Raw genomic sequence first — 13,218 nt, forward strand, 5'->3', positions numbered from 1 at the left:
TAAAGTCACTTTCTTTTGGAAAAACTACTGTTAATGTCTGTTTTGCTGTAATACAAGTTTCTCCAGCAGAGGGCGCTCAGGGCCCATCAGGCCAAAGACAGGCTTTTCTTTGGTCTTAGATTTAGTGCACTTTACAGCACATTTCATGTTGCAAAGGAATTTACATTTTGAAATGTTCTCCTCCTGAAAGAGAAAGTCTTACAAATACATGTCCCACCAGGCCGGCCTCCAAAGTCCCCGTCCACACCCAAAGCAGTTTGTGTATCAGGCTGGAAACATGGGAGTCTATGGGGACTGACTCACTGCTGCCTCTGCTGGACGTCAGAGGAACTGCAGGGATCGGCTTCATTGTTGTTGTGTTTGTCTTCATCTGTTCACTGAGCTCAGTTTGACTTATTTCACTGTTCAGGACATTTCTGATGTGTCTTAATGTCACGCTCGCAGTGACAGGAATTGAACTATACCCTGCTCATCAACATAAAAGCTCTTTTTAATCAGAGTGCAGCATCGAGTCTGTGAAACTTCTGGACTATTGATCAGTTCAGTTAATCAGTCACACCCTGTTTTTGGACTGAGGGTGGCGCAGGAGGAAAGGTCACAGGGTCATTTAAAGGTCAAAGGTGAGTCTCCTGTGTTCAAAGCTGCATCACTGCGCAGTTTAACAGCAAAGACTAAAAATGAGTCAAAGGTTTCAGTCACAGACGAGAAGCTCGTGTTGTGTCTTTTCTCCCAGCTGTTCTTCATCTCATCTCACTTCTCCGATCCGTGTTTCCAGGTGTGTCTGAGGCTCCTTTGAAGGTGGGAAAAGTGAGTTTTAATGGGGAAGCTGCTGTGCTGGGTGACTTATGTGAGGCGGAGGGCAAAAACTGGAGGTCTGGATCAGATCCACATGGGAGAAAAGCAGGAACAGCTTCAGTCTGAGTCATTCCTTTGATTCCAATCAGCACATTTATTGATCATTAGTATCCACATTCAACATTAAGCACTGATTCATCCACTGAGGCTCAAACTGCACACATACATGAAAACATGATATTTATTTTATAAAAACATTTTGTTTATTATTCAAAGGTGTTTGAAAGTCTTTCCAGGTGAGTTTGATCCAGGAGGGTCTGAAGCCAGAGTCAGACAGAGACTGTGCAGAGACTGTAGAAGGACAGAGCAGCAGCAGAGCAGTCCAGATACACTGATGATCCTCTGTCAGATCCAGAGGGACACACAGGGATGATGCTGGACTCTGCATTGTGTCTGACAGTGGAGCTGTTCTCAGAGCAGTTCACTCTGCAGCACTGACAGTCATCTGCACTTCATTCCTCTGTCAGTCACTGCTGGATGAAGCTCTCCTCTCCACCTCCCAGTAACATGGCCCAGTCAGAGCGTCTCTACACACAAGCTGCTGCTGCTTCAACCTCTCTGGATCATCAGGACACAGCTCCTCCTCTCTCAGCACACACACCGTCCTGTTTACCAGTCATCATCCTCCCACCTGCAGAGAGAAGAAGGAAGAGCAGAGGAGATAAACGAGTGTTTCCAGAGACTCTTCATCAGCTGTCAGTCAGTGATGCAGCACATCCAGTATAAAGAGCAGCAGTGCTGGGACTGTACTAGGACTCATTGTTGCTTCACTTTTTCTAATCTTTGGATTTTTATTGAAGTTGATGAAAATGTTTTTCCCTCCTAGTTTGAGTTTGGACTTTCATTCATTAGAAGAACCTTGGTGTGTCCACTCTGTGCTCTGTAGGAACCCCAACAACAAGCCCAACAATCCAGATGGACGGTTCCAGCTGTTAACTGGAGGAATTCCATCCAAACATCTGCTCTCACTAAATTCTTCCTCACCTACAGACTGTGTTCTTCACTGCTTTAAACTTGGAAATGAATGCAGTCATTGGCCTGCGTGCTGCTTGGCGGAGCTGATTGGCTGTTGACAGTGTTTGATCAGAACGTGTGAGCCGTTAATATGGTGACCATAAAGGTGAGAAACAGGAAGTGTTTGTGTCCAATCCTGAAGCCTGTCACCATTCTCCTCTCACAGCTTCACTGAGAAGCTGCAGCTTTACAGGAAACACTGGATCTTTGTTTCATACTGACTGTATTTAGTACAATACTGCTGACAGCAACACCCACTCACTCCAATACTCTACTTACTCCAGAGTCTCCAGTCTGCAGTCTGGACTCTCCTTCAAATCAGACAACTGCTTCACATCTGGATCCTTCAGGCTGTTCCACCTCAGGTCCAGCTCTCTCAGATGGGAGGGGTTGGACTTCAGCGCTGCTGCCAGATAATCACAGCTGATCTCTGACAAACCACAGCCCTTCAATCTGTATAAAGAATGAAAGATGTAAGTTTATTAGACAAAGTGTGTGCTTGAAATCATTCAGTGTTTCATCATCTGTTCAGAGCTGAAGAAGGTTCAGAATGTAGAAGTTTAGAAAATGGAAACTCCAAAAAGCTGAAGCCAACAGGAAGCAGCTTCAAACAGGAAACTGTGCAGAGTTTTCACACTATATGTCCTGATGCAACCAGTTTGATTTTGGAGATTTGAATCTCTGTTCTGTGACTAAGTCCTTGAATCATTTCTTCCAGTTTGTCCAACAAGACAGACTAAGTATTGGACATGTGTTGTGGCTCCATTAGGGGAGCTTCTAAATGTGATGTGATGGCCCCTCTGGGTCTGTCAGATCTAAGTACTGAAGAGAGCTCAGACTGAGCACACATTTGTTCCAGTCTGGACCAAAGACTATACTGGGACTGAAGGACTGCTTTGACTGCACCCACTGGGACTTTTTAAAGGCTCATGTTCTCACTTAGATCATCTATTTCTACTTACATTTCTTTCTGGGAAAAATGGGGATTACTTTGAAAACAGGAACTATTTTCCCCAATAAGCAGCCCTGGATTAGTAAATCAAGATTGAGGCACAGAAACTTGTTGAAAGAGAGATAAAGCAGCTAAAATCAGGTCTAAAAGTAAAGCAGAGGATGAGCTGAATAAAGGACACTCAAGGCTGGCTTGAAAAGGAATGAAGTCCATGGTGGGGATGCAGAACAAGGACAGAGATGAATGTGATGATGAATCAGCAGAAGACTTGGACTCATTGGATTCCAGCTTTGATATCATTGATTTCAATGAAGAGCTTTGTGATTGTAGCAAAGGGCTGGTAGCTCTGAGAGTCCCACTGATGAGGTGTTTGTGTGTAAATCTCTTAGTGGGACCAAAGAGAGAAAAAGCCCTGGTCCTGATGCTGTGGGAGGGAAATGATTGAAGTGTGCTGTGAGGAACTGACTAGGAGATTTTCACACATTTTCCAGTCCTCCTTGGAACAACAGGAAGTTCCCAGCATATGGAAACAAAGGTTAAGTGTCCTCTGGCACTCAGTGATGATGGTCCTGTGGCCCCACCACCTCTACCTATTTTTAATGGAACTAACTGTAATATGAAGCTTCAAATGGACCTAAGACTTCCTCCACTAGGTGGCAGTGTCTGATGAGAAAGTGCTCGTGTACCTGGCCTGGAGTCAGAAACAGGAAGATGCAGGATTTGGGCTGAAATTGGGAAAAGTGGTTAGCACTAGTGCCTTAAAGCAAGAAGGTTGTAGGTTGAAGCTTGTTGGCCTTTCTGTGGAGGTTGGATGTTCTCCCACATTCTAATGAAATGCTGCTTAGGTTCATTGGTGCTTCTAAATTGGCTGTAGGTGTGGATGTGAGAGAGTGCTTCTCTGTCTCTCTCTGTTGGCCCTGTGATGGACTGCTCACCTGTGCAGGTGGACCAAGCCTCTTGCCCTATGACAGCTGAGGGCACAGGCTCCAGCCCTGTGAGCCTAAGCTGAATAAACAGTTAGCAAAAATGATTCATAGATGGCCTGAAATTCCCCAGTTAGCAGTTTGGTAGATAGCTATGACATGCTAATCCCATCCAGCAGCTGTATTCTACCTGTAAGCTGATCCCTGCTGAGCCAAAGCACTTTTTCATATACAAATTACAACCTTTAATAGAAACCTATTGGTCAGCATCTTATTAGCCTGCTGTTAGCTTCATTCCACAGAAAACTGAGAGAAACTAACAGAGTGGATGAAGAATAAAGAGAAATGTGCTGATTTAAAGCCTTTGAAGTGCTTCAGATGATCTCTGTCCACTTCTGTCCACTCATTCATTCATGTAAGCTTCTAATGCAGCTTTGATCTTCACAGTCTGCTTCATGAAACTCATTCTAACCCTGAATGTCAGAGTGTTCCTCCTTCTCTTTCCCATCATTCATGCTGGCAGTGGAGGAGATTTGGATGTTGGACTGTGTTTTGGATGATGTGTGTATGTTTGTGTTGGACTGCTGTCTGTAAAGCAAACGCACATTTTGCTTTGGATTTCAGGGTCAGACAGACTTTAAGGTGGAATGAAGAGTTTTAGAGTTAATTATCCAGTGGAGGGTTTTTCTTCTTCTTTGAAGGTTTGAAATGTGAACATTGTTCTGCTACAGTCAATTGACTAAACCAGAGAAGAAGAAAACAGACTTTATCATGAAGATCCTCAGTGTGGATCAGTATAATATCAGCCTGATGTCTGCAGTTTAGTGTCAGCACAATTTTCACATCATATTCATCTCAGCACAACTAAAACATGCTGACTGACCTCAGAGTTTCAAGTCCACATCCTGGACTCTCCAGGAAACCACACAGATGCTTCACTCCTGAATCCTGCAGCTTGTTGAAGCTCAGGTCCAGCTCTCTCAGATGGGAGGGGTTGGACTTCAGTGCTGCTGCCAGATAATCACAGCTGATCTCTGACAAACCACAGCTCTTCAATCTGTATAAAGAATGAAATATGTAAGTTTTTTAGACAAAGTGTGAGCTTGAAATCATTCAGTGTTTCATAATTTGTTCAGAGCTGAAGAAGCTTCAGAATGTAGAAGTTTAGAAAATAGAAACTCAAAACAGCTGAAGCCAACAGGAAGCAGCTTCAAACAAACACAACAAACGAAGAAACTCTGAATGTTTTACATTAAAGTCATACATTTATCATAAAAACATGAAAAAGAATTGAAAAAGTTGTGTTTTTCATTCCAGGAACCACAAGGCTTCACTTTTAAAGGTGAAGTGTGAAAGAAATGGACATATTTGAAGTCCAACACCTTTTTCCAGTCACATTATTAAAGCAGACAAACTACAAGCTCATTTTCATTCCAACAAGTCATCTTCTGACCTGGACTAACAACACTGGTCTCTATGTGCAGCTGGCTGTGAGACCAGTGCTCAGGGAGCGTCTACAAAGTGTAACACTGAAAGAACATCACACACTCATTTGCTTCCAGCACTTTCACACAAACATCTACTGTCAATATTTTCACCAAACTCTGTGGATCCTTTATTGTTTTCCTCATAAACCAAACAAAATGACTGACAAACATGTTTTTACAAACTCAGTGTTGGGCTTTGATCAGCAGGATAACCCTGATGTTTAAAGTCAGCCATATCTGGATATTTCCCACAATAATCAAACCAAGTGGTGATGAAGAAAGTCCATCATATTTTTGTTCAACATGTCCCAGGGTTCCTCTGGGATCATATGAACTTGTAGAACTGCAGCATTTTCAAATGATTAGAGTCTAAAGTCAGAATATGATCCACTCACTTCTACATCAACACATATTTAAACATGGTTGTGATCAAACTGCACCAGATTATTGTTGATCAATCAGAAATCCTCTGGCTTAGCTCCACAATGATTTCCAGTTTCTTTACTGTAAATGCAACATGTACAGCAGGTCCTGAGAAATATTAGCAGCATGACAGCTGAATGTCAGCTTCTTCTTCTCATTGTGTCTGTGAAGGTTCTCAGTCATCCAGGTCATCGACCACTTCCCTTATCCGCTGGTCCACAACATCACTATATTACCAGCGGATAAGGGAAGGTGCACCGTGGTCCTAAACACAACAGAGTACCACACAAAGATCACTACTCTCCTCAGTGACAACAACACCTACGAAGCTTTAAAGCGAGACCCCACAAGCAGCTACAAGAAGAAAGTTATAGCTTGCCTTCAAAACCTTGAAAAGGACAAAACCATTGACCGCATTACATATCACCGCCTTTATCCAGGGGATGCCATACCCTGCATTTATGGACTTCCTAAAATCCACAAGGAAGGGGTCCCACTCAGACCCATAGTCAGTAGCATAAACTCAGCCACTTATAACATTGCGAAACACCTTGCTACCATCCTTGCACCTCTCGTGGGGAACACCCCACACCACATCAAGAACTCCACCGACTTCACCGACAAGGTCCAGAAACTTACCCTGGATCCAGATGAAACCATGGTGTCCTTTGATGTAGTCTCTCTCTTCACTTGCATACCCACCACGGAAGCAGTGGAGACTGTCAGAAAACAACTACAAGAAGACAGCTCCTTGGAAGACAGGACCAACTTCACACCCGATCAGATCTGCACACTGTTAGACCTCTGCCTTACCACAACATACTTCAAATACAACGAAAGGCTTCTACAGACAAAAACATGGCTGTGCCATGGGCTCCCCTGTGTCACCTATTGTAGCCAACCTTTACATGGAGGAAGTGGAAAGAAAGGCTCTTGGCTCTTTTAAAGGGAGAGCACCCAGCCACTGGTACAGATATGTAGACGACACCTGGGTCAAAATCAAGACACAAGAAGTGGAATCCTTCACTGCGCACATTAATGCTGTGGATAAAAACATCAAGTTCACCAGGGAAGACACAAAGGATAACTGTTTGCCTTTCCTGGACTGCGCTGTGCACATTGAAGAGAATGGCAACCTCAACATCGAAGTTTACCGGAAGCCCACACACACGGACCAGTACCTCCTCTTTGACTCCCATCACCCTCTGGAACACAAACTTGGAGTAATTAGGACCCTACACCACCGGGCAGAACTTGTTCCCTCTAAGCCTGAGGGAAAAAAGAAGGAACACACACACGTAAAGGCAGCACTGAAAACATGTGGTTATCCGAACTGGGCATTCATAAAGTCAGCAAAGAGGCACAGAAAAGAAGATCAGACACCAGCGAGGGAGGATAAGAAAGACAGACGCAACAACGTTGTCATCCCCTATGTAGCCGGTGTATCAGAGAAACTCAGGAGAGTTTTCTCCAAGCACGACATCCCAGTGTACTTCAGACCCAGCAACACACTCAGACACAAACTGGTTCACCCGAAAGACAAAACTCCAAAACACAGACTGAACAACGTGGTGTATGCTGTACAGTGCAGCGAGGAATGCCCAGACCTCTACATTGGAGAGACCAAACAGCCACTTCACAAGCGCATGGCACAACATAGAAGAGCCACCTCCACAGGACAAGACTCAGCAGTCCATCTGCATCTTAAGGATAAAGGTCACTCTTTCGAGGATGCCAATGTTCACATATTGGACAGAGAGGACAGATGGTTTGAAAGAGGAGTGAAAGAGGCCATTTATGTCCACTGTGAGTGACCATCTTTGAACAGAGGCGGTGGTTTACGACACCAACTGTCTGCCATCTATAATCCAGTTTTGAGTTCCCTCCCAGACGCCTATAACGCCCACTCACATCCTGGGCCATCTGACCTCAGGAATTCACATGACAAGGTGGGGCCAGGTTTCACAATGAGCTCACCCGAAACCCTGGCTGATTAGGTACCACACCCGCTTTCACACCTTGGCTCATGTGATTAGAGGATCACCAGGGGGTCCTTTGTCCCTCCTTGGGGGGATACTCCCACTGGGTCTAAATCTGGGACTCTCGGCCATTTGACCTTAGAACTGAAGAAGCTTCTCGGATGAGAGGTGAAACGTCTTCAAGCAACTCAAAGAAGTCCAGACGCTTTTCTTTGCAAATTCCTTTGACTTCTTCTTCTCATTCTTCATCATTCATCACACTTTGTTTTCATTCATTTCCTCATCACATTTACTTTTCAACACTATTACAGTTCAGTCACAGATTCACTCAAACACATGATCATGATTCATACAGATGTGAGGAGCACACATCTGTTAGCTGTTCTTTCTTTCATGGTTAAGCTTGTACACTGATCTACAGTTTGCACTGATCAGTACCACTAAAGCTTTCAAATGTCCGGGGAAGAGGACTGTTGGTCTTCAGTCTGATGGTTTTCCTCCTCCTGAGGTCAGCAACAGTATTTTTAAAGACAGCATCACTGATGATCATATTCTGCTCAGTAAACTTTGGTTTTCCACATGTGAGTGTTAATGATGCTCATCACTAACCAGAGCAGACATCTGTGACTGTCCAACACTGTCTCCTTAAAGAGAGCGCATGTCACAGATGTTACACTAGATTCAACGTTCCAGCATTTCCTGTCTTGTTGGAGTTGTTCTACAGCAGCCTCGCAGCAGATGTTTCATCCTCATCAGTCATTGGACGTGTTTTTAACGTAGCGTGTGATGAACCACAGCCCTGACAGGAAGTCTGCTGACTCAACCACGGGGCTCTAGAGTGCAACCACTTTGGTCGCAAATGCGACCAAATTTTTCAATGGTGCAACTAAAAAAAAATCTTAGGTCGCACCGGTGCGACCAAATGTTCGAGTAAAAAAATAAAAATTTAAAAAAACTACGCAACTCTGAAAGTCTCCGTGTGGTCAACAGCAGACACACATTATGCCCCTATCGTGGAATAAACCAATCAAAGATAGTCAGGGGTGTGACCTTTCTGATTGGCCGTGGTCCAGTTGAAAGTGCAGGCAGATAGAGAGGTAAGTAGCTTGAATAAAGCGATATCGATTCATTAAATCCTGAATTGACTTTTAAATATAAATGTATTTGGCCAGAAACGCCAGAATATCAGGTTAAAGCTCACAAAACTATTTCAACAAACAGTATGAGCAGGTACACGGATTCCACACAAAGACGTAAACACAGAGCGCGGACCCAACGCATCAGAATCAGCTTTCTCTTTCTCGGCTTTCTCACCCGATGGCCCATACACGGACACGCCAGTGGGGCTGAAAGCCGACAGCTCACTGATTCTGATGCGTCGGGTCCGCGCTGTCTTTACGTCTTTTTGTGCTAGATTCTGAGCAGCAGGTTTTGTCTCTCTCCAAACAAAATTCACTGAACCAGCAGCAAACTACGCGTCACATTTGATAAACGTCGTCATGAATTCCCTCTTACTTTTGTATTTTTGCTTCCACCACGATAAAGATCACACTTCATGCACAGCTCTCTCTCTCTCTGTGTGTACTTCAAGAACAGTTTCCCGTCTCAAATCTCTGTTTTCTGTATTATTCATTTGCTTATTACCCACCAGTCTACTAGTGGTGCAACGGATCAAAAATCTCACGGTTCGGATCGGATCACGGTTTTAAAGTCACGGATCGGATCAATTTTCAGATCAGCAAAAATAGAAAAAAAAAGACAAAAATTCTACTCGCTGTTTACTTATTTAAGTATTTTTGGTCTATTAAAAAATATTCAACTGAAGACTCATTCCACACACTTATATAAAAACAAATTAAGGTGCATATGGACATTATAGGCCATGCTGGGCAGCCTCTGCATCCTCTGCACACAGCCATAAACAACCAGAGGAGTCTGTTCAGTGACAGGTTACTTCTCCCAAAGTCAAGGACCAGCAGACTTAAAAAGTCCTTTGTCCCACACGCCATCAAACTGTTTAACTCCTCGCTGGAGGGGAAACGGGGACAGAGGAGGGGGGAACAAGTAGCTGTAGTGCCTTTTCACTGTGCAATAGTTTTCGTTAATATCCAGCGGTGTAATAGACTCACAATACTTTGTGCCGTTCCCTTGTATTCTTATTCCTATTTATTCTATTTATCCCTTTTGTATTCTCTGTATTTATAAATGTGTATATTTGGTATATTTCTGCTGACATTCTGCAACTTCTGTGGGTGCTGTGCTACTGGAAACTGAATTTCAGTTTGAACCCACCCGAGGGATAAATAAAGTTTCATCTAATCTAATGTAATCTATAGGGCAGTGCAGGGCTTTGTAGCTACCACTCCGCTGTGATATAACGAGCGGTCACGGTCACGTGGCTTTCCGTTGCCCTGGAGCTCCACCCATTTGTAGTTTGAGCAACAGAAGAGAATGCCTGGGACTAGTGATGGTAAATTTGATTCTTTTTACTGAATCGAGTTTTAATGAGTCACTCACCAAAGTGAATCGGGTTTTTTGAGTCATTTGAGTCACTGAGTCAGTTGACCAGAGAGTGCAAAAAATGTACATTTTCACTCAAACTTAATTTGTTTCTCTTTTAATGTAAATCCTACTGCTAAGATGAGTGATTCTTAAAGAAAACAACTATTTTATATAGCAAAAAAGAGCAAAAGAATTTCTAAAGGGAACATTTATTTTGTTTATTTTTATTTTATTAGTATTTTCCTTATATGTGTCAAATATATATTTTCTCATCTAAATGTCCACTGAGCTGTGAGCCAGGGGGCGGTAGTGCGCCTTAACATTGGTTGCCAACCAAGAAGAAGAAGAAGTAGCTGCGAGCCAGGAGGGAGGGGGTGAGTGAGTGAGTGATTCGTTAGCTCTATGATTCAGCACAGGAGGGAGGGGGTGAGCGAGTCATGAGTGATTCGCTCGCTCTATGATTCAGCACAGGAGGGAGGGGTTTAGCGAGTCATGAGTGATTCGCTAGCTCTACGATTCAGCACAGGAGGGAGGGGGTTAGCGAGTCATGAGTGATTCGCTAGCTCTATGATTCAGCACAGGAGGGAGGGGGTTAGTGAGTCATGAGTGATTTGTTTCCCCTACGATTCAGCGCAGGAAAGGAGGGGGTGAGTAGCTCAAATGTGTTGTTAGCAGAGCGATGCTACTGTGAACCGAGGAGCTATTGCCTTGATGTGAGCTTCTACTCAGGGTTTTTTCTTCCAGTTCAGAGCAGAAATGTTTTTGTTAAGATACTGGATGTTGTGTTTTTCTTCACAATTTGAATTATAAGCTAGATATATTTCTACTAATGAAATTAGTTTGCTAACAGCAACAGGGATGAGTCAGTGAGTCAGTTGCGCTTGTGAATCATGATTCACGAGTCAGTAAAGTGATTCTCGAGTATTGAACGATTCGTTCATGATTCGCGCATCACTACCTGGGACAGTTCAGCCATAACTTTAAACTTCTCCTGCTCATACATGCTTGGAACGATCTTGTCACTGAAGTTTAAACCCCTTGTTTTGCACAACAGAATACGGCCTCCCGTCTGCAGCTAAACACCCAGTTAGCTTTTAGCTTTAGCCCGGTCGGACTGGGCAGCAAAGGGCTGCTTAAATGCCGCAAACTCCTCTGCTCCGCTACTTGGACCGCTAGCGCTGACCATAACTACCGCTTGACAGACTGACCACGCGCACCATACGCATACTTTTTTTTTCTTTTTCGAATCTTCGGATCACGTGCGTACCGAACCGTGGAGTGGGATCGGTTCGGATTTTGGATCAACCGTGATCCGTTACACCACTACAGTCTACCGTTGTTTACAGCGCTGTCAGACGCTGTTTTTTTTTTTCTTTTCTTTTTTTCACTTAAATGACCTCGGACAAGAAAGCCTAATTTCTGCTGTTCAATACTGAAGAAATTTAAACTTTTTAAAATTATGCAAAATTGCAGAATAGTTTTAAGGTTATCTACTATAAAAAGCCAGGCCAGGAAAATCTCCTTTGTTTTTCTGTGTTTTATTCTCAGTTACTTTGACAAAAAGGTATCTGCTGTGATGTTCACATCTCTGATAAAGTCTCACATGTATCAGTACTGATAAATGATCAGAATTATAATATTTCTGACTGTCTGAGGCAAAATTTAATTGAATTGAATCGGGACCTTGTGAATCGGAATCGAATGGATTATAGAAATCAGTGATGATACCCAGCCCTAGTGAGCAGCCTAGGCCCGACAGAAGTGGATGTAGCTGTGGGTAATGAGAAAAGATGAAAAGAACTATTGATAACTTTTTTGTTAAGTTAAGGACTGATCCGTCTGAAATTCATAGCCAGTGCTCTGACACGGAGCCATCAATCTTTGAACGCTGAAAAAGCACAGTGTATCCAGAAAACACATTATATGCTGCGATCAATGCACAGCCCAAGTGTTCCCTCTCCCCACTGCCTTTCAGCGGCAGGCAACAGCAAACAGATCGTCAGAGGAGCCGATGATGATGATTAAGTTTAACATTACCCACAATATTACCAAAGAGTGCCAATGCACTTTAAGCACAAGCGCAAGATTGTTAGTTAATCATTTACAAATCAATATTGTCTTTATGGACAGCAATTTTCCCCACAACAAAGTGCACATGTAAAACTGTGGTGTTAAGCGATGAGGTTGAAAAATTTGGGTGCGCCTAACTTTTGTGCTGGTGCGCCTAAGAAAAAAAGTTAGGCGCGCCAGTGCAACCGTAGCAAAAAGTTGTCTAGAGCCCTGCAACCAAGACAAATTTATGTCTCATTTATGTCTTTGACCATGTGGGGGTGGTCTGCACTGTTGGTGGATTTGTATTCAGGGTGTTTGAGCCGCTCCAGTTTATACTGAAATGTTTCTTCAATCAAATCTCCAAAGAAGAGTTTATAGTCAGGGACGTTGGATTTAGCTCCACCTTTGAACTTGTAGCAGTGAGTTTTATTCCCACTGATCCAGAATGTTCCTCTGTTCATTGCATCACATGTATTTTAGTGACAGGTATTTTTAGCAGGTGCTGAGATCAGAGGCTCCTAAACCAGAGTTTACTGGACTTTTCTGCATTAAAGATCTTTGTGTTGGCTCACGGTTTGTCCCCCAGATCAGTTTGAACCTCAGTTTATTCAGTCATGATGGATTTTTGTGGAGGTACAAACAGCTGATAAGAACGTAATCTGGACACACTGTGGCTTTGAACAATCTTCACACCAGCTTCATCATCAGGTATTGTTTTCCCATTTCCAGACTTCTCCTTTCCCTTCACCTTCTTTCTTGGACCAGTTTGACTGACAGCAGTCTTTCCCACTGATCCAGAGACCCAGAACTTTCATGTCGTCTTTAACCTGGATATTAATATCAGCTTTACTTAGATCAGAGCCGATCCACACTCCCTCTGTGATGCTTTCATTTGGACCTGATGCTGATGGAATATGTCTGATGTTTTACTGCTGTCAGTGATCTCTCTGTGCACAGTCTGTCTCATATCTGGAGACCCCTCATTGCACATGTTGGTCCATAATTCAGTTATTAAAATCACGTTATCTCCT

The 13,218-nt window shown here is 43.4% G+C and overlaps 1 protein-coding gene and 1 long non-coding RNA gene across 2 annotated transcripts in view; both read right to left on the reverse strand.

Moving 5' to 3' along the window:
* Positions 1 to 13,218, reverse strand: part of LOC116328214 (protein NLRC3-like) — a 187,977-nt gene that overhangs the window by 142,942 nt on the left and 31,817 nt on the right. The window lies entirely within an intron of this gene.
* LOC120437880 lies at positions 1,347 to 4,653 on the reverse strand. The gene is made up of 3 exons (XR_005611467.1): positions 4,628 to 4,653; positions 2,149 to 2,322; positions 1,347 to 1,486 (listed from the first exon to the last, which is right to left on the reverse strand). It is a non-coding gene; the product is annotated as an uncharacterized LOC120437880 (long non-coding RNA).

Source organism: Oreochromis aureus, linkage group 3 (assembly GCF_013358895.1).
Source record: "Oreochromis aureus strain Israel breed Guangdong linkage group 3, ZZ_aureus, whole genome shotgun sequence".
Classification (NCBI taxonomy): Eukaryota; Metazoa; Chordata; class Actinopteri; order Cichliformes; family Cichlidae; genus Oreochromis; species Oreochromis aureus.